The 20,288-nt window shown below is 32.4% G+C and overlaps 1 protein-coding gene across 1 annotated transcript in view; it reads left to right on the forward strand.

The window, feature by feature from the left end:
• LOC114122546 (uncharacterized) overlaps positions 1-20,288 on the forward strand; it is a 332,686-nt gene that overhangs the window by 307,126 nt on the left and 5,272 nt on the right. The window lies entirely within an intron of this gene.

Raw genomic sequence — 20,288 nt, forward strand, 5'->3', positions numbered from 1 at the left:
CACTTGCTGGCTATCGTTTGTAAAAATGTTAGATACAATGAATTAAATTTGGTTTTAAATATTATTGTGGTATTATGAGTTATGACATTGATAGACTGTAGGGAACAGCTAATAACACTTTTTAAATTTCTACTATTTATTTACTCAACTAAAATGCATGTCTGTATCTATATTTAAATCACTAATAGAATAACCCTGATCATACGATCAGGTCCTAATTAAATTTAACACAACGATTTTATCATAAATCGAATTACTTTATTAGTTAAAAGTTAAAACCATTAAATATAACAGGAGAACTGCATTTATTCCAATTATTAATATATATATATATATATATAATTTATTGAATAGTTAAATGGATGATTCTTTTAAAAAAATATCTACTGTTTATTGTTGATTATAATTTCTAGTTAAAATAAAAAACAAAATCATAATTTTTCATTGTTGTTCCAAAACAACATGTAAGTTTCTTGATATATATATATATATATATATATAGTCACATGAATCGATAATTAATTAACTAGGTAGATACAATTTTAATATACAGACGGAGTGTATTGTATTGTTATTTTATTATAGTATAAAACAAAACAATCTCGTGAAATAGGTACCCATAACACCTTTCTTACAATTTGACCCATATTCTAGGCCAGTTTTTACAGCGTACCCAAAGTCATAGACTAATGCGTATATACAGCACTGTTAATAACCAATATAGGTATCAATCTCTCTATCCAAATAAGTGGATACAATAATTATAGTTTATATTCGTCGGCAAAGCCAATTAGGATATTTAATATATTTTAATATAAGGACTAAGCCGATCTTTTAAAATATAATTTTTAACGACGACGGTGTGGAGCGACAAATAACCATTGTATTCAATACACAGCCCGGAATCGACTTTGGGAATTGTTTTTTCTCTCCTTTATTATGTTGGATAGTATACGAGGAACAGCTGGCGTGAAAAATATTGCTTTCGTATGTTACTACAACGCTGATGGTGTGAGAATGTAGTGAGTAAAATCTTATAACTTTGAACGTTACGTACATAGGGGTACGTGTCGACGTTCCGGAACAAAAAAAAAAAAATAAATAAATAAATAAAACAATTAATATCATTGCACAATGAATTTAACGTATACGAAACTTAATTATAAATTGTGAACGAACGTTTTACGAATGGTTTTTAATGACATGATTAATCAGATTATTCGACCAAGCTAATATTTGTACAATACGAAACACATAACGTGTTGATAATAATATTAACAATAATATATACTATCAACATCGTCTGAATAATAATATTTCGTTTACGTAAACATTATTATCGGAACGCTGCACACTATGGTCTAACAACAATAACGTTAATAATAGTAGTGATATACCATTGTTTTGCAAATATTAGAACATTCCTCAGATGGCATTCTATGAAAAAATGAAAAATTAATAATATAGAACTATTAAGTTACTTGTATAAAAGTGTTTCAATTTTTTTTTTTTTTAGTTTAATTTAATTTATTGATTTTAGTGTGATATTACGCAACAAACGCGTTGTACCTATATATCTTTATATATTTTTCTCTGTGCTCTGACTAATAACGAAATGTTTGAATAACTATTGATTTTTATTTAAATATAAAATTAACAATAAGCTATTGATCTTTGCAAATGTATAATATAGGTACTAAAAATAACAAATATTTGATTAGATTCAGTTTGGGTTTATATAAGTTATATATTCAAATCTATAGTGACAATTTTGAAAACCCCCGCGGTGACATTGGTATTCGGTTTATATTTTCCAGTGAACTATTCAACTGTCGGGTTTCTCTGACGGAATAAACACTCCTTCACACTTGTATGGATATTATATATGTAATGCAATATTATTATTTCGACACCGTCTATGACGTAAACGTATCGGGATGGAACAATAAAATAGTATTATTGTCATAAAGCTTATTTTGAGAAATGCAACCAAAGTCGTTTCGTCATCACATCTAAGAGCGACAAAATAAATTCTTTAAAAAAAAAAAAAACATATTTAATAGTGACATAAATCTCTCTACCGAATTTTTTTATTACAACCGTTATGATTATTGTCGAATGACGTACATTGCTCGTCTTTTTTTCGGTTTGATGCGTGTTGTATTTTCTCAGCCAGTCGGGCAACAAATGACAAGTGAACATTGTAAGTAGTAACCTTTCTTGACACATCAATTATATCATGTTCTCCAAATCACACACTTTCGGTCGACGCACGACGAGTGTATTTCGTCTTCCGCTCTACAATAACCATTCACTGTAATTGCTGGTTTACTGTAATAATAAATCATCTTATTTTCTCCACGATTATACGAATAATGTATGCAATTGAACACGTTTTAGTGACGTATGTACTACAGAATTTATCAACCATGCAGACTGCTGTTAGGTCTAAAACATCACGAGTAAACAGACCAAAACTATACGCTGCGAGGAACATGTTTACGAAAAATATCACATAATTAATATTAAATTCAGTTAGATGATAGTGAGGGATACTTCAGATCCACGTGAATAATATTCAGAGCGTCCAACTCGTTGCGTCCCTTTACTAATGGCTTACACTGTCAACTCGTTGAGACCACGGCAACGAATCGATATCGTCAAGAGGCACGAAGACAAGACGACAGGGTAGCTTTATTCTGTATCAAAAAACCTTTGCCGTTTTTTTTTCTATATCTTTCTTTTAATCGTGATCGACCGACGACGGTGATGAATAATATATTACAAAAATATATAATGCCAAACAAATATATCACCGCAACGCAAATAAATTATGCACAAAACCTACGTATAAATTATTAGTAAGTGTTTATACTTACAAAAATATAACTCGATGGGACGACAAAAGTCGTCTGGCGTTTATACGCACTATTTCACCAAAGACTATAGGGGCGATGGTTAGATGAACGGATGACGGTTAAGGGAGGAGGGTCACAGCTGCAATATGCGGCATTGTCCGTTTGTCGCATATTTAGAATTTGTCGTCAGACTCGACGAAAACGGTTGCAATGTTACTGAAACTACCACTATATGTATGGTTTTTTTTTTTACATTATGCTAAGTCTCTATGTTTGCAGTGGAAGTGCAATAATCGTTAGTGATTATTAAAAAAAAAAAAAAAACAATAATCACTTTCATACTTTTTTTACCTATCACCTACCCACTGATTGATCCATATTATCATTTCAATAAACTATATTTTTATAGTTATTATATCGTAGTTTATATTAATATCACCAACAAATCAATATTTTTTAAGTACAAATAAAATGTATGAATATTCCTATTAAGTAAGTCACACGAATAATTTATTTTTGTTTTACTTTGTCAATAAGTTTTAACTATTCATATCAGCTTAACTAATTTCATACCTGATTCAAAAATAGTAAAATAGTTACTTTACCAAACGTTGATATCTTGAATTTCTCTGACTAGATCTACAAGTACATTAAAATCCCTTCAAAACTACACTGCAATTACAATACAATTAAGCAAATCAGTATCTCAAACTAATTTTTCACTTAAATTCAATGTATAGAATATTAACCAAAATATTTTTTTTAGTTTTTAGTTTAAAAAAACATAAGATAATCAAAAATATGATATTATAATGACAACATTTATATAATGGTATTTCAAACGTCTATTTAAATTACTGTATTTAATTTGATTTATAAAAATTAAATAATTAAATTATAAATACAATTTAGTAATAATATAATTATGTTCTACATACTATATAACATGATAATAACGTATGACTTTTCTACTTAATTAAACAATAAATAAATTTGAATTCTAAGTATTTAAAATATATTAAAGTGTCGAGAACGTTAACAAAACTTCTTCATTAGACATAAAATATTATTAATCGTTTTACAGACAACTATGCAAACAATTCTCATTTATTATTATAATGAACATTTAGCTATAAAGTCTGATGAAATATTTAGTTATAATATGGTAATATTTTTGGAAATATCCTCACAGCGTATGTATAACTCTGTACACAAAAACAAGATAGCATCATTAAAATGTAATTTAATCTAGACTAAAATAATATGATCTCTTGAATTTTATACATTAAAAAAATAAAATTTTTAAAAACTTGAGGTAAAATAATATTCCAGTTGGTATATAGTTCATACGATTTTATATTTTTAGTTAGCGAAAATTGTTTTTCCCATAAAATTATACTTATAATTAATTTATAAATAATATTTGCAATTAGCAAAAACACTATTTTGTTGTAACTTGTGTTTAAACAAATTATAATTATTCAAGTGCATGACGTTAGGACTTCGTAAGATACTCATTAATATTTGTCTATTTTTACTATATTATTTTGGACTACATGAATTACTGAAGTAAATATACAGGGACCTCTTTAAAACTAAAGTGAATTATATACAATTTTATAATTTTATTAATTATAAAAAAACCAATATATTATTAATTTGAATCATTTGGATTTTTATAAATAAAATCCACTTTTATTTTACGTAACTATGTAACGAATACGACATACTAATACTGACGACGCGCCGCCCAACAACAAATAATAAAACCAAAAGGCCCCAGAACTAGTATCCGCCGCCGATAGAGCGCGGTAATACACCTTCCATGTTTGCGGCCCAATACCGAACGCATTGCCCAGCTAATAAAATAACCTTTCCGCGACACACGAACACGGAGGACAGAGACTATATAAGGGACCTCCGCAATCACCACAATCGAACAGTGCGCTTTGGCCACCTGGTCAGATTAGTGACTGGCTAGTGTGAAAGTGTTTCTCGGCCACCTTCGGGAAGGCTAGAATCACGGACGCACTCGGCCTACGCTAGTCGGACCATTTCCCATACAACCACCGCCGTCGATAGGACCGTCGCCGTTTTCGGCTACCCGTACCGTCGGGAAGGCTAAAACGTGCCAGTTACCGTCATCCGTAGGACCGCGCCGTTCTCGGCTACCCGTACCGTCGGGAAGGCTAGAACGTGCCCACACGCTGACGTTACCACCGCCGTCAATAGGACCGCCGCCGTTCTTGGCTACCCGTACCGTCGGGAAGGCTAGAACGTGCCTAACCCCACAATTAAAATAAAATCGCCACCAATCTCGGCTAGTTGTACACGCGAATATTAAACGGGCAGAGCGTATGAAATAAACATCGCCACCGTTATACATACCGTACACTATCATACACTCCGCCGTAATAGTCACCGTACACTATCATACACGCCGCCGTCACCGTACACTATCATACACGCCGCCGTAATAGTCACCGTACACTATCATACACGCCGCCGTAATAGTCACCGTACACTATCATACACGCCGCCGTAATCTGCGAGACAAATATAATATAACATTGCCGTCGCCGATAACGTAATTGCCACCACCCGTATTATTACGGAATCCCAGTCTCGATTTTAATTACGGTGCAATATTATTTTGCCGCGGTAAGCCAATAGGGAAACACACACGCGTTAGTCATTTAACAAATAAAACTGTAAGTATTTCAAACGTTATAATTGTGAATGGGAAAATCGCGAAGTCATATTATATTCAACAACGTATAATTACCGTATGATTATACGCAAAATCTATGTGTTATGTATGTTATATATGTAATTTGTAAATATTCAAAGGAAATACTGTTAAATAAAAAAATTCTCATCATAAACTATTAATAATATATCATTTATATTTGTACGGGAAAAAGATATCAAAATATCGACCGTTACAATTGGCGCCCAACAAGTTGGACTCGAAATCCACGACGCCGAAAATAAGATTTCGTGCTCTCTAAAAAAAAAAAAAAAAAACATATATATTTATTTTATAAATTTTACATAATTACTACATCGTTTAAATATTATAAAAATGCCGCGAAAAAAAAGAAGAATGAAGACTTAAATGAGGAGTGGGAAAGAAGATTTATAGAAATCGAAACGCAAATAAAAGAACAAACAAAAAAATCGAAAAACAAAAGAAGGAAATTCAAAATATCAAAGAAGAGCATAAAGAAGAAATTCAAAACTTAAAATTACAGTGGGAAGAAATACATAATAAAAAAATACAAGAAACAGAAGAAAAATACCAATCAGTAATCGAAGAAATGGAGAACCGATACGTAACCACATTCAGAAATCTGGGAGACAGCTACCAGCAGAATACTCATAATAAAAAAGAGGAAATCTGCAGGGGACCAATAACGGACATTACGAAACCGTTATTTTTTGGCAACCGAAGAGACATGCACCCCATAGATTTTTTAAATAGACTCGATGAATATTTTACATTAAAACAAATTACACATGCGGATGAGAAACTAATTATTGCTGGGGACTGCTTGAAAGCTACGGCGAGCAACTGGTTCTCAACAATAAGGTTTCAAGTAACAAACTTGCAAGAGTTCCAAGACACATTTAAGGATGAATATTGGTCACGGGACATACAGATGCAAACATGGAGCCAATGTCTTAGTGTAAAACAAATACCAAATGATACTAACTATCGAGAACATTTTTCCTACTGGGCAACAAAATTAAGACACCTAGAAGTGCCAAGATTAGCTGAACAAGAAATCGTAAGTAATATTGCCAGTCATTACCCGGGATACCTACGGGCAATACTAATTTCGTTACCAGAGTGTACCATACTAAACGCAATGAAGATATTGGGTACTGAAGAACACCGGCGAACTACGGTTCGGGAGAACAGTAATAGTAGTTATGAAAATCGACAACCCCAAAACAGGGAGAATAACAATAACAACCAAAATAGGACTAGAGAAGAAACTCCACGGAGGGAAAGCAACTGGCGACAAACAGGTCGAATTAACCAACCAAGAGAATACCAAGTCACTAGAAACAACCAGGAGAACAACAGGGACACCAATCAACAATGGAGAGACAGACAGGCAATCAATCAAATCAGTGCCACTGAAGATGAGCAGAGAGACATAAACAATCAGGACCAAGTCAGCCATGCCGTTAATAATATACAAGCAAACCTGGGATCAGTAAGCCCATACTTGAAATGTGTCATTGAAGGAGAACCGATAGAAGCACTGATAGATACCGGGGCTACAATTAGTGTTATCAATAAGGAGTTGGCAGACCAAATAATCAGAACTAATGTTGAAATACCAGTGTTACCAATCAGCAGTGTACAAATCAGCAACGCAGTAGGACGAAAAATTTGTAAAGTTTCAAAACAACTGTTTTGTAGCTGCGATATAGGGGACCGACAAATTTTCATTAATTTTATACAAGTAGAGAATTTGAATGAACGTGCTATCATCGGTGCAGATGTATTAAACCAGTACAACACACACATAAATTTCACAGATAAAACTATCAAGTGGTTAATTAGAGGAGAACAAAGGACCACACCATTTTCAGAAAATCATTCACCAGAAAAAAATCAGATTACAAATATAGAAATTATCGAAGAACCAGCAGTAAACGTAACACTGAACACAAAGAAGAGGAAGTGTTTAAGCAACTATTACAAGAATATCAGCACATATTTTCAGACAATCCGGGACTAATACGAGACTACGAGTGTCAAATCAAAGTGAGTCCGGGGGAGCCAGTGTACCAGCGGCCGTATCCTATACCGATATCCCGATTGAGTAAGATAGACAAAGAGATACAAAGAATGCTAGATCTTGGTATTATAGAGAAATCCGACTCGCCATGGTCGTCACCCATCATTGGAATAGAAAAAAAAATGGTGAGATCAGACTTTGTCTTGACGCGAGAAAGATAAATAAAAGAATAATACCAGACAGGGAATGTCCCATGAATATGGAAGAAATCTTGTTGAAGTTTCAAGGAGCCAAATACCTTAGCACAATCGATTTGACCTCGGGATATTGGCAGTGTCAACTTAAGAAGGAAAGTCGGGCCATAACAGCTTTTTTGCATAGGGGACGAAATTACCAATTTAAAGTACTTCCATTTGGACTAGTAAATTCCGTGGCAGAATTCCAAAAGATCTTGGATCAGGTCTTAGGACCAGAAATTTTGGAGTTCACGGCAACATATGTGGATGATATACATATTACTTCTACAACCTTTGAAGAACATATGCACCATTTGAGGACTATATTTAACCAATTCAAAAAACACAATGTAACGGTAAATATACACAAATCCCAGTTTTTACAAAAAAATTTTTTTCCTTGGACACGTCATATCAGAGGAAGGCATCAGTATGGATCCTGAAAAAATAAAAACAATACAAGAATTTCCGGCACCAAGAAACCAGAAGCAAATACGCGCCTTTTTGGTTTTATTAACTTCTATCGGAAGTATATTCGTGACCTATCGTCATATACTGAAAAACTTAGCCAACTGACCAAGAAGAATCAGGTCTGGACGTGGAGTCAGGAACATCAGGTTGTATTTGACAAAATTAAGCAATGCTTCTTAGAGGATATCATCATTAAATATCCAAATTTTACTGAACCATTTTATATGGCTACCGATGCGTCTAGTACGCACATAGGAGCTGAGCTATACCAAATAGATAAAGATGGACAACACAGGACTATAGGATTCACCAGTAGAACTCTACAAGAGGTAGAGCGGAGATACTACACAACGGAAAGGGAACTTTTAGCCATAGTATTCGGATGTAAGAAATATAGAAATTACATATTAGGACATACCACGTACTTATTAACTGACCATCAAGCCTTAACATTCCTTAATACATGCCGATTGTTGAATACTCGACTCATGAGATGGGCGATACAAATACAAGAATTCAACCTCAATATACAATTTGTAGCAGGAAAAAATAATGTCGGGGCTGACACATTAACAAGATATGTGCAAGCAGTAGAAAATAAAGTACCGACTCACCAGCAAATATTTATCAACCAATTAATAGTGGACCAGTACAGCAAAGAGTTTATTCAGAAGCTGCAACAATTACCGAAATTACAACAAGAAGACAAGAAGATACAGCGCATCATATATCGTCTACACGAAAACCCACAAATACCGTATACCATACACCAACAATTACTATTCTACATCGATAAGCAAGGGAAAAGTCGATTGATGATACCAGACCAACTCGCAGTAGCGCTGATCAAGGAAACACATGAACGATATGGGCATAGCGGTGCAACCAAAATATATCAAATACTTAAATCGGATTGTCAACTCAGCCATATGTACAAGACAATTAAACGAATAACGCAATCATGCGACATATGCCAGAAAAGCAAAATATTCAATCAATTGGCTAGGGGACCAATGAAAACAAATATTCCCACAGAACCACGAGAAATGGTATCACTTGACCTAATTGGGCCGTTACCCACAGGACAGTTGGGAGCAAAATACATATTGGTTATGATGGATGTATTTTCGAAATATATTCAGGTATACCCACTGAGAAAGGCGAAGGCAGAGACTATACTAAATAAGATTGAGAAGCAATACATACCTCAATGTGGAATATTTCAAAAAATTCTGACCGATAATGGAACACAGTTCCATAGCCGGGCATGGGCAAAAGGTATGGCCAAACTTGGAGTCAAAATCATTAGAACCACGACCTACAACCCCGAAGGTAACCCGGTAGAGAGGGCCAATAGGGAGATCGGGAGAATATTGAGAACGTACTGCCACAAAAAACACACCAACTGGGTGAACTACTTGAAGAAAATTGAATTCTGGATCAATAACACTACGCACACTACCACCGGATACACACCTAGAGAACTGATGGGCATGCCTAAACAAACACTAACACTGGGGGCGCTAATAAATTTTCCCACGAATATTCCGGAGGTCGAAACGAAGATCATGATAAAAACAGCCAGGGCTCGGATGAAGAAAGTGTCACAACAAAGAAACCAGAACATGGATCAAGGGAAAAAATTCATAAAATATCAAGTGAACCAACAGGTGCTGGTACGTGAACACAGACTATCTTCAGCTGAGGATAAAGAAATTAGGAAACTATTCCTATTATATCGAGGACCATACTATATCAAGGAGGTGAGAGAGAATAACACCATAGTGGTTCAGGAAGGACAGAACATGGTGACATACAACGTCAGAAATGTCCGGCCATACAAGCAATAATTAAAGTTGTCATTATTTAAAAAAAAAAAAAAAAAAAAAAAAAAAAAAAAAAAAAAAAAATTTTTTATGTGTTAAATGTTGTGATTGTACATGTTTGGTGATGGAGACCATTATAAAAGTATATAGATATAAATAATAAATGTTTATAGTTAGGATAACGCTAAAATGACCGAATATCGGCGAATCATCTCCGATCTGTTTGGGGAAGATGGTTTTAGTGAAGATGAACAGACCATCAGGGAACAACAAGCGCTGAAGAAGAGATTGAAAGACGCATTTGGGAGTGACAGTGAGTCCGAAGAGAGGACAGAGCAATGGGACGACACCAGTGTAAGTGGGAACGAAGACAACCACGAAACTGATGCCCTTGAACTGGCACACAGCGACATCGACGATGAACCGGTTCAATTACAAGTTGGAAAGATCGAACCAATCTCGCAGGATGACCGAAGACTCGCAAAAGAATTTGCGCAATTTCAACGGCAAATGGCTGCCCGCATCAACAAGCAACGATATAATGGGGAAGTTAACCAATATGGATTGGAGGTGTTTCAGCAAGCCGAAGAGATGTTGCGAAAAAGAAACCTTATCGAAGCTACAATTGCCTCAATACGAGTGGAACCGACGGCGACCAGTAACCCATCAGCAATGACCAAGGACAATGATCAGGCAGAAATCATCCCAAAACCGACCCGGGCGGAACGACGAGCCGCAGCCAAACGCGCCTGGTATAAACGAAAGAGATAGTCTTTTATAAGTTAATAGTTGTATCATAGAGATAATAGTTTGTAAGTCAATAGTTGTAATAGCTGTACCATGTATATAATGTAAATAGTTTTTTTTTTTTTTTCTTTTCTCTCTTCAAGAGAAAAAAAATACATAAAAAAAAAAAAGGGGACAATGTAACGAATACGACATACTAATACTGACGACGCGCCGCCCAACAACAAATAATAAAACCAAAAGGCCCCAGAACTAGTATCCGCCGCCGATAGAGCGCGGTAATACACCTTCCATGTTTGCGGCCCAATACCGAACGCATTGCCCAGCTAATAAAATAACCTTTCCGCGACACACGAACACGGAGGACAGAGACTATATAAGGGACCTCCGCAATCACCACAATCGAACAGTGCGCTTTGGCCACCTGGTCAGATTAGTGACTGGCTAGTGTGAAAGTGTTTCTCGGCCACCTTCGGGAAGGCTAGAATCACGGACGCACTCGGCCTACGCTAGTCGGACCATTTCCCATACAACCACCGCCGTCAATAGGACCGTCGCCGTTTTCGGCTACCCGTACCGTCGGGAAGGCTAAAACGTGCCAGTTACCGTCATCCGTAGGACCGCCGCCGTTCTCGGCTACCCGTACCGTCGGGAAGGCTAGAACGTGCCCACACGCTGACGTTACCACCGCCGTCAATAGGACCGCCGCCGTTCTTGACTACCCGTACCGTCGGGAAGGCTAGAACGTGCCTAACCCCACAATTAAAATAAAATCGCCACCAATCTCGGCTAGTTGTACACGCGAATATTAAACGGGCAGAGCGTATGAAATAAACATCGCCACCGTTATACATACCGTACACTATCATACACTCCGCCGTAATAGTCACCGTACACTATCATACACGCCGCCGTCACCGTACACTATCATACACGCCGCCGTAATAGTCACCGTACACTATCATACACGCCGCCGTAATAGTCACCGTACACTATCATACACGTCGCCGTAATCTGCGAGACAAATATAATATAACATTGCCGTCGCCGATAACGTAATTGCCACCACCCGTATTATTACGGAATCCCAGTCTCGATTTTAATTACGGTGCAATATTATTTTGCCGCGGTAAGCCAATAGGGAAACACACACGCGTTAGTCATTTAACAAATAAAACTGTAAGTATTTCAAACGCTATAATTGTGAATGGGAAAATCGCGAAGTCATATTATATTCAACAACGTATAATTACCGTATGATTATACGCAAAATCTATGTGTTATGTATGTTATATATGTAATTTGTAAATATTCAAAGGAAATACTGTTAAATAAAAAAATTCTCATCATAAACTATTAATAATATCATTTATATTTGTACGGGAAAAAGATATCAAAATATCGACCGTTACAACTAATTAAAATATTAAACACTCTATATTAATAAAATAATCAATTAGTATAAAACATTTAAAAATTATTTTCAACAAATTTTATTCAAAAACCTTAATATATAATATATGCGTATGTGTGTGTATTAGTTATTCTAACACGTAGTTATCAGTATAGTGTTTATAAAATACGTATTTTTTTTTTTTTTTTTTTTTTTTTGTTAGAGAGTAGCATAATACAATATAATAAGCTACGTGTACAATATAATATAAATCTGTTGTTTATGTACATGTGATTATTAAGCTTGAAAACAGTTTGCAATTTTGTTCATTATTAAAATATAAAATATTCGATAGTTAATTTCAAAGTTAGAATAATATTTTTGTTTGAACAAATGGTAACAATTCACTATGTAAATATTTAAACTCGTTTCCTGTTGTTGTAACCGTTGTTGAAAACGATCATAGCCTCCATTGATCACAACAGCAGTTGCACCAAATATGCTGCAGTGCCATCACGATAATACAATTTTATTATTATTATTTTACAACACCTTTTTACGTTTCCCTCTTTAGTCCTATTCAATAAATAAATGCACCTAATGGTTAAAATAATTGAAAATTAAAACAAAATTTGTTGTAAAATTAAAAGAACAATATTTTATTTTTGTAACATAAAACACATCTGTATATTATGTGGCAAACGAATTATGTTAACTCCTTTATATGTTCTAGCATTTAAAAACACAACATTGTTAATTACGCATTAATAATACTCATATTCGTATTGTTAACTTGCCATTTTTAATAAGTTATAACAATTACAATTTCAAAGCAAGTGTGAAAATTTTATTTTTATATGGTCATTTTACATATATGAATAAAGAACTGCAATTGTCATTAGGTATCTAAGCTAGTTTTAATTAAACAAAATGTGAAATAATTATATCTACATAATATAAAATAATCAAATTATAATGTACAATATTAAAATAAAAGGAAAGACTAAATATATAATTCTAGTTCAGAGCCCATTAGGAATATTAACTTTAGTTTTAATATTATAGATGAGTTATAAATTGTTGAACAAAATGTTGAGCGTAAACACGAACAGAAAAATTACATACCTACCTACTCGTATCACTATAAAATGTTAATTACTGGTGTACGTGAAATGGTTACTTAATGTAACAATATTAAAATTTTTTTTATTCGTGCTTCTAAAAATCGGCTATAACGAATATTATTATATACATAATATATATACATAAATCGATTACGTAAACTATAAACATATCACATAAATCAAAATATGAAAAATTCGTTTTTTATTTACAACCATCTGCATAATATTTTTATGCTGGATTATCTACAATTGATCAAACATTGCACGTGGTCAAGCAGAATTGTTCGTGTAATCGGTCCGTTCAAGATTACCTACATCACTACAATACTGCAGTAGGTACCTTCAGCGAAAAATAGGTTTTCTCTAACGGACACCTTCAAATTGTTTACTTTTTTCACTCATAAACTGCAAAATCCAATGAATAGTGCAGTTATTCGAAAAGCGGACACAGTTTTTAGTACACCGACGGTGATATTAAGAGATTCATTGTACTTTTATGAACGCTGAATGAAACCCTGCCGCAGGCAATTTGTTATGCATATCCTTTAAACCGGTACAACGAAACGTGTTGCATTAAAAAGCGTATACTATTAATTATAACTTAACTTGTTATGGTTTTAAGTTAGTCTGATATCAATAAATCAGTATTATTTGGTTGATTTATAGTGCCTTTTTTTCTTTTAGTTTATGGAGAGTACTATCTATGCAGATCGTTATAACGATAAATTCGAAATATTCTGTAAAAAGTTAATCAAGCCTTGTCCATTCGACCTATTCCACGGAAAAGTTTAGTATATTTTGTGCACAAAATTTCCAACAAGGTCTGGCCATTAAACGCATATGTCAAGTTAAAAAAAAAACACATAATAATATACGACCGGTGACCACAACTATTGCGTTGTTTTTCGTCTAGCACGTGAAATACGTACACGTCCAACTGTTTTGAAAGTGCGGTTTTTTGATTTTTATTTATTTATTGTTGCTTGTACCAAAACTCTGTTTACCGTTTGTATCTTATGACCGGTGTCCTATTGGTGAATAGTTTCGCGGTCACGCAGACCACAGCACGTACTAGCAGTAAACGTGTTTTTGTTCAACGAGCGAAACGACACAGACGTATTCCGAATTAGCGTTGTCGTGATGTGGCAGGAGGGGAGGGGTTGCCTAACGAAAATCCGAAAACCAATGAAGAACACACCAAACAACAACAAAATCTCATAGATTACAACGCGTATTCGACTCCACTTTGGAAAATCAATACAATTAGTAACATTTTAGTCCGATGTATAGCGAATGTAACGCGTTTTCCGATAAAACGGGAAATTACTGTGTGCCCGCAGACGCCCTTAAAAGGTCGCAATAATGGTTATTACGCCGCTTGAAAGGCCTCAGGTACCACCATTTGCGATCGAATTTAATTCTCATATGTACCACATATATGTATATCGTATTATATTATATTATATATATCATGATATGTGTGTGATCCAAATGTATTCGCGGCCGATAATAATATAATATTCTTTCATTAACGTGTCATGCCGAAACGTAGATATCTATACACGTATAATATATAAACCCGTATAATAGGACCACCGATTGGACGGTGTAACGAGCATAATATTATAGAATACGTAGGTATTATTATTATTGGCATTATCGTTTCGCGAATGATACGAAATGATACGGCTACTACACATAACGTGTATGGCCCTACAGGGGTTTTATTATGAGTGTAAATACAGATATAGATTATAGACATTACTATATAGTAGTTGTTGTACTTATATGAGTATAGAGGTATCTATACTTCAAATTCCCTTGTAAACAGTTGTTAGACAAAATCGATTTTATCGCGTTACTTTGTTACGCAATCATTGTCAACGCGTAATTTATTTATCGTCGGTAAACGGCTTAAAATCAGCATAAGAAATTATTATTTCATTCACAATTTATTAATGCAGTGTTTGTGGGATATGGCCACTCATACAATCGAAATGACAATATTATAATGCCTTTAACGATTCGAATTGTGATATTGGTATCAGTGGTCTTTGTAAGTTAAATAACGACGACTTCACATGCGGTTTTGTATTGTTTTCCAACCGATTTGTCTTCTGTGACGTATAATAATGCGCATTCGCGTCCGTTCACTCATTGATTGATAGTCTGTTCGTAATTAGTATACTTATATATATATATATATATATATATTGTTAATTATTATTATTATTTGAAACGGCTTAAATTACATTTCACACTTAAATTGAGTTAAACTATTTGGATTAAATATAGCAGTTTTCCTTCCGCATAATAATTAATTCATTTGAAGTTTATGTTTCATAATTGATTAACTTAATAGTTAATATTAATTTTTTTCATACATCTTTATGTATATATTTTTATTCTAGCCCAATGTAAGTATTCAAACTTCTTCTAAATGACTGAACTGATTTCAATAACATTTTGCGCGCGCGCGCGCGCGTGTGTGTGTGTGTGTGTGTGTGTGTGTTGTGTGTGTGTGTGTGTGTGTGTGTGTGTGTGTGTGTGTGTGTGTGCATTTGAGAGAGACCTTGGATAGATAATTTGACCTAGTAGGTAGCACTAAAATTGAGTTATAGAAAATTTTAACAAGTAAATCTTACATAAAATATTAGAAAATCAATAGAAAAGATACTTTGAAGAATACTTTCAAAAATTAATAAATTTAGTCTGTCAATAACTGATCGAATGAAAAATATTTTTTTTTAAATGCTGCTTTTAAAGTATGATCAAAATAATTTTAGCTGTTGATGCCAGTAAGAACGGCTATTTTACATATTAAATTTACATCATTGATAGGTCGAAAATATCATCTGCTAAATTAGAAAACATAAAATATTATTTATCCACACGGTTACCTTATATTTTATCAATAGTAGTTAATCAAATTTAACACGGATGCATTTTGTACGAGCAATGAAGTGTACAGGAAAATCTAATACATGTATATAATATGATTTTTATGTGTTTTGAATAAATTCTTATGACTGATAAACCTACATTTTCAGCCAAAAAAAATATTAAGTAATAAATAAATGGATTACTTAAAACATTTGATTTTCATTTCCTTAATGATAATAATGATAATTCCATATTTGTACAAGATAATTATTAATGTTCACGATTAAATTATCACTATCACTTAAACGTTTTTTTTAAATATTTATTCGTCAGTTAATTCAATGATCAATATGAGAACTAGTTTGAAGACCGAATTAGCTAGTCGCAATAAAAACAATCAACGTCCGTTTCAATCTTACCTGTATAGATGTTAACAAATTATTATGGACGCATTTTTTTTCTTACATCATACCTATACTTGCAGTTATAATACGTACAACACTCTACTAAAACTTATTTTTTTTTTCAAAACTCGAACTATTCGTGTAGCATTGACGATGAAGTAGATTTTAAGAGTAAGCCGTTTCGCGGACGCGTTACGTGTACAACTATATCATCGAGAACTCCGAGTTTTGAAACGTCATTTATGACTTTGAAAATATATACAGCGTACAATTCAATTATATTTATAAAAAGTTTTGTAGTTCGAAGCGGATATGCCATGTAAAAGATGTATCTATAGATAGGTAACACTCACACAAGGAAATAGATAATGTGCGTAACAATAACGTCGAACTACACTGCACTTATTTTATTTTATTTTGTTTGCGTTCGCTATCGAAACCCACTGCGCGGAAGAAAAATTCCGTTAAGATCTCACCGTAGCAACTCACAAACAATCCCGTGTCTATATATTCTCACCGTTGCGGTCGGCATGAATATTTATCTTCCCCATTCGCGCTCATTCATATGACCGACGATCCACAGATGCGAGTAGATCACGTACCGCACGAAAAGTCTATGGAGTACATACATGTATAGTATAGAATACATTCATAAATATGATGTTATGTATAGATAAATATATACCTATGTATATAAAATGCGTATGTATTGTGTAATATGTGTGGTGGTGATATATATATATATATATATATATATATATTATATGTTTAGATACAATGGATTTTTTTCCACTGATACGTAATCCGACAAGAGCTTTTTTACAGAGCATCACGCGTGGATATGCAGACACCCCACCATAAGTTTTTATTAAAATTTAACGCGGTTCTTCAAAAGGAACCACTTTGGCCACCGTTTGCACGAAAATGTAATATTCTGTATTATTATTATTTTATTCTCTATTTCTTCTACTTTAAGTACTTTAAGTACTTTTTTTATTTTTTATTTTACCGTCTTTATTTTGAATTTCATTTATTTTTTTTAATAAAGTGGCTATGAAATTAAAACTAATTACAATGGGAATATTAGTTTGAATATTTGAATAACGTTCGACTTCATTGTAAATTTTTAAAATTGAACTTTTTATTTATTATTATTTTCAATTACAATGTAAATACAGTCTTGTTATCTGTAGACCAAAACTTAAAGTGATTTGAATATTTGATTAAATATTTTTTTATAATGTACTAATTAAGTTATTTACAAATTGGTCAAATAAAAAAAAAAAAAAAAACAGTAATAATAATAAAACGAAATATTGAAGAAACTACAAAGAATTAAGTTATACAAATAAATGTGTATATATTAAGCATAAATAAAAAAAAAAACATCATATTTATCACATTACGTATAATTCAATTGTATGTCAACGTTTTACTATTTTAAAAAAAATATTAACTAATCTACATTAGGTATATAGATTGCTTATTATTTGATTTTTTTTACACGATATAATTTTTGTAATATGTAATGTCTATGTAATATTTTATACATAACTATTCTCTTAACTTAATGTTGAATCAAAAAACAGTTAAATTTAAAAAGACGTATTTAGGAAATTGCAAAATCATAGAATATCTAATATATCTAATTATAGAACATGTGTATTGTGTATAGTATAATATTATAGGAACACATTTAAGTAAATTTTAAAATTCCAAGATATAAGTAACACATTACAAGAAAATAAAATATGAAGAAAATTTATGATAATAATTATTGTTGAATTTGAGTAAGATTCATAAGTTTTGTGTAATATATATTATAATTTATAATATACTATATACAGAAAATACACACACGCGCATATATATGCGATTATATATAATATATATTTATAATGTAAACAACTGAATTCAACTTTACTTATCTGATGCAAAAACCACTTCACTATATCAACTATATTTATTTTATTTATGTTTGGTATTATTATTTTAGTTATCACTTATCAGCTATATTTTATGTTCAAAATAATATCGGTTCACGGTCAGTTAACTGTGTTGGAAGTATTCAACTGGCAGTATGCCATTACAAGATTGTCTTGCTAAGTTTATAATACAATCAAAAGTAGTATTATATTTACTATTAGTTACGTTTTTAAAAATAAATAAGTTAATGTTTAAGATGAGCATAGTTTACGTATACCTGCTACGTTGTTGTGGTAGTTATAACGTATTACAAGCTACAACTTAATTTAAGTAATGCGTATATAAGTATAATTAAAATCATTTAAAACATTTATAACGACACATAATTAGTTGAAATAATTTTAGTGTTGCAAAATTTCAATAATATGATGAATTAAAGGGAAATATTATATTTAAATTTCCCTTAGAATATTCGACTACTTATTACCCGTACTACAACAGATTTTCCATTCATCGTGCATATCGTATCCATCGTAAATAATTCTAAATTGTTGACAAATCAAAATAAAATGCAGTCTTTCTGAAATATTATTCGTAGATCATTTATTAAAAATTAAGATTCTTAAAAATAAAATTACACTTTGGCTACTACCATAACAAAATGTATAGGATTACTCAATTACATCACAAATTATATTAATTAAATAATAATATACCTAAGTATTGCTAATTTTAGTCACATAGCCTTACATTGAATTTTTTAACTATACGGTATTACCTATGTAATATTCATTTGTAAATATATATTACTATACTTTAGACCAAAGCTGTATTTAAATAATAAATAAGATTACTGACATTGATTTTATTAGTTATGAAAAAATTGAATTTACCTATATTATGAAAAAAAATATGTTTTAAATAACTGAGTTTTGTTAACTATTTGATGAATTTGTATTTCAAATTGTGAACAATGGGTTCCCGTTACAAACATGGTTATGATTAGTTGGGCCATTTATGGTCTTAAAGTTATACTCTAAAAAAAAAAAAAATGACATTTTATAGTTATTATTGTACATATTAACGAAAAATTACTTTGATAAATCTGTAATTAATTACCTACCTAGATCATTAAAAATGTTTTTGACACTCTGATGACTTGAGTTGTTTTCATAGCTTTTGAGTTTCTCAGTAACGAAAATATGTTTTATACCACATTTTAAAATCATTATATAAAGAAGTAATAGTGATGACTAAATAACAATTATGTACTGTCTTTGTACTTCATGGTATATTATGAAACATTTATTTCATAATTCTTATTGCAAGATACATTTTGTACTACACTATTATAATAAAATCAACACATTAATGAAAAATGGTAAATATTGTATTGTTAGATAATGTACAAGTTGTTAAGTTCGTGAGAAAAAGTCCAATGTAAACTTCCATAGTTTCGTGTTGTTATCATTTTAAACGTATATCCAATTTATAAAAGACTTAAACAAAAACAAATCTTTAAAATTCCTTTAAAATTGCAGTGGTATCACCGAATGAAAGTATTCATCTGTACAAATTGTATCGTGCATAATCGACCTCAGACAGTATAATACAGACAACAACGCGAGTGGGAATAATAATTGTTGATTTTGAAAATTCAAAA

This window comes from Aphis gossypii, chromosome X (assembly GCF_020184175.1).
Source record: "Aphis gossypii isolate Hap1 chromosome X, ASM2018417v2, whole genome shotgun sequence".
In the NCBI taxonomy this organism is placed as follows: Eukaryota; Metazoa; Arthropoda; class Insecta; order Hemiptera; family Aphididae; genus Aphis; species Aphis gossypii.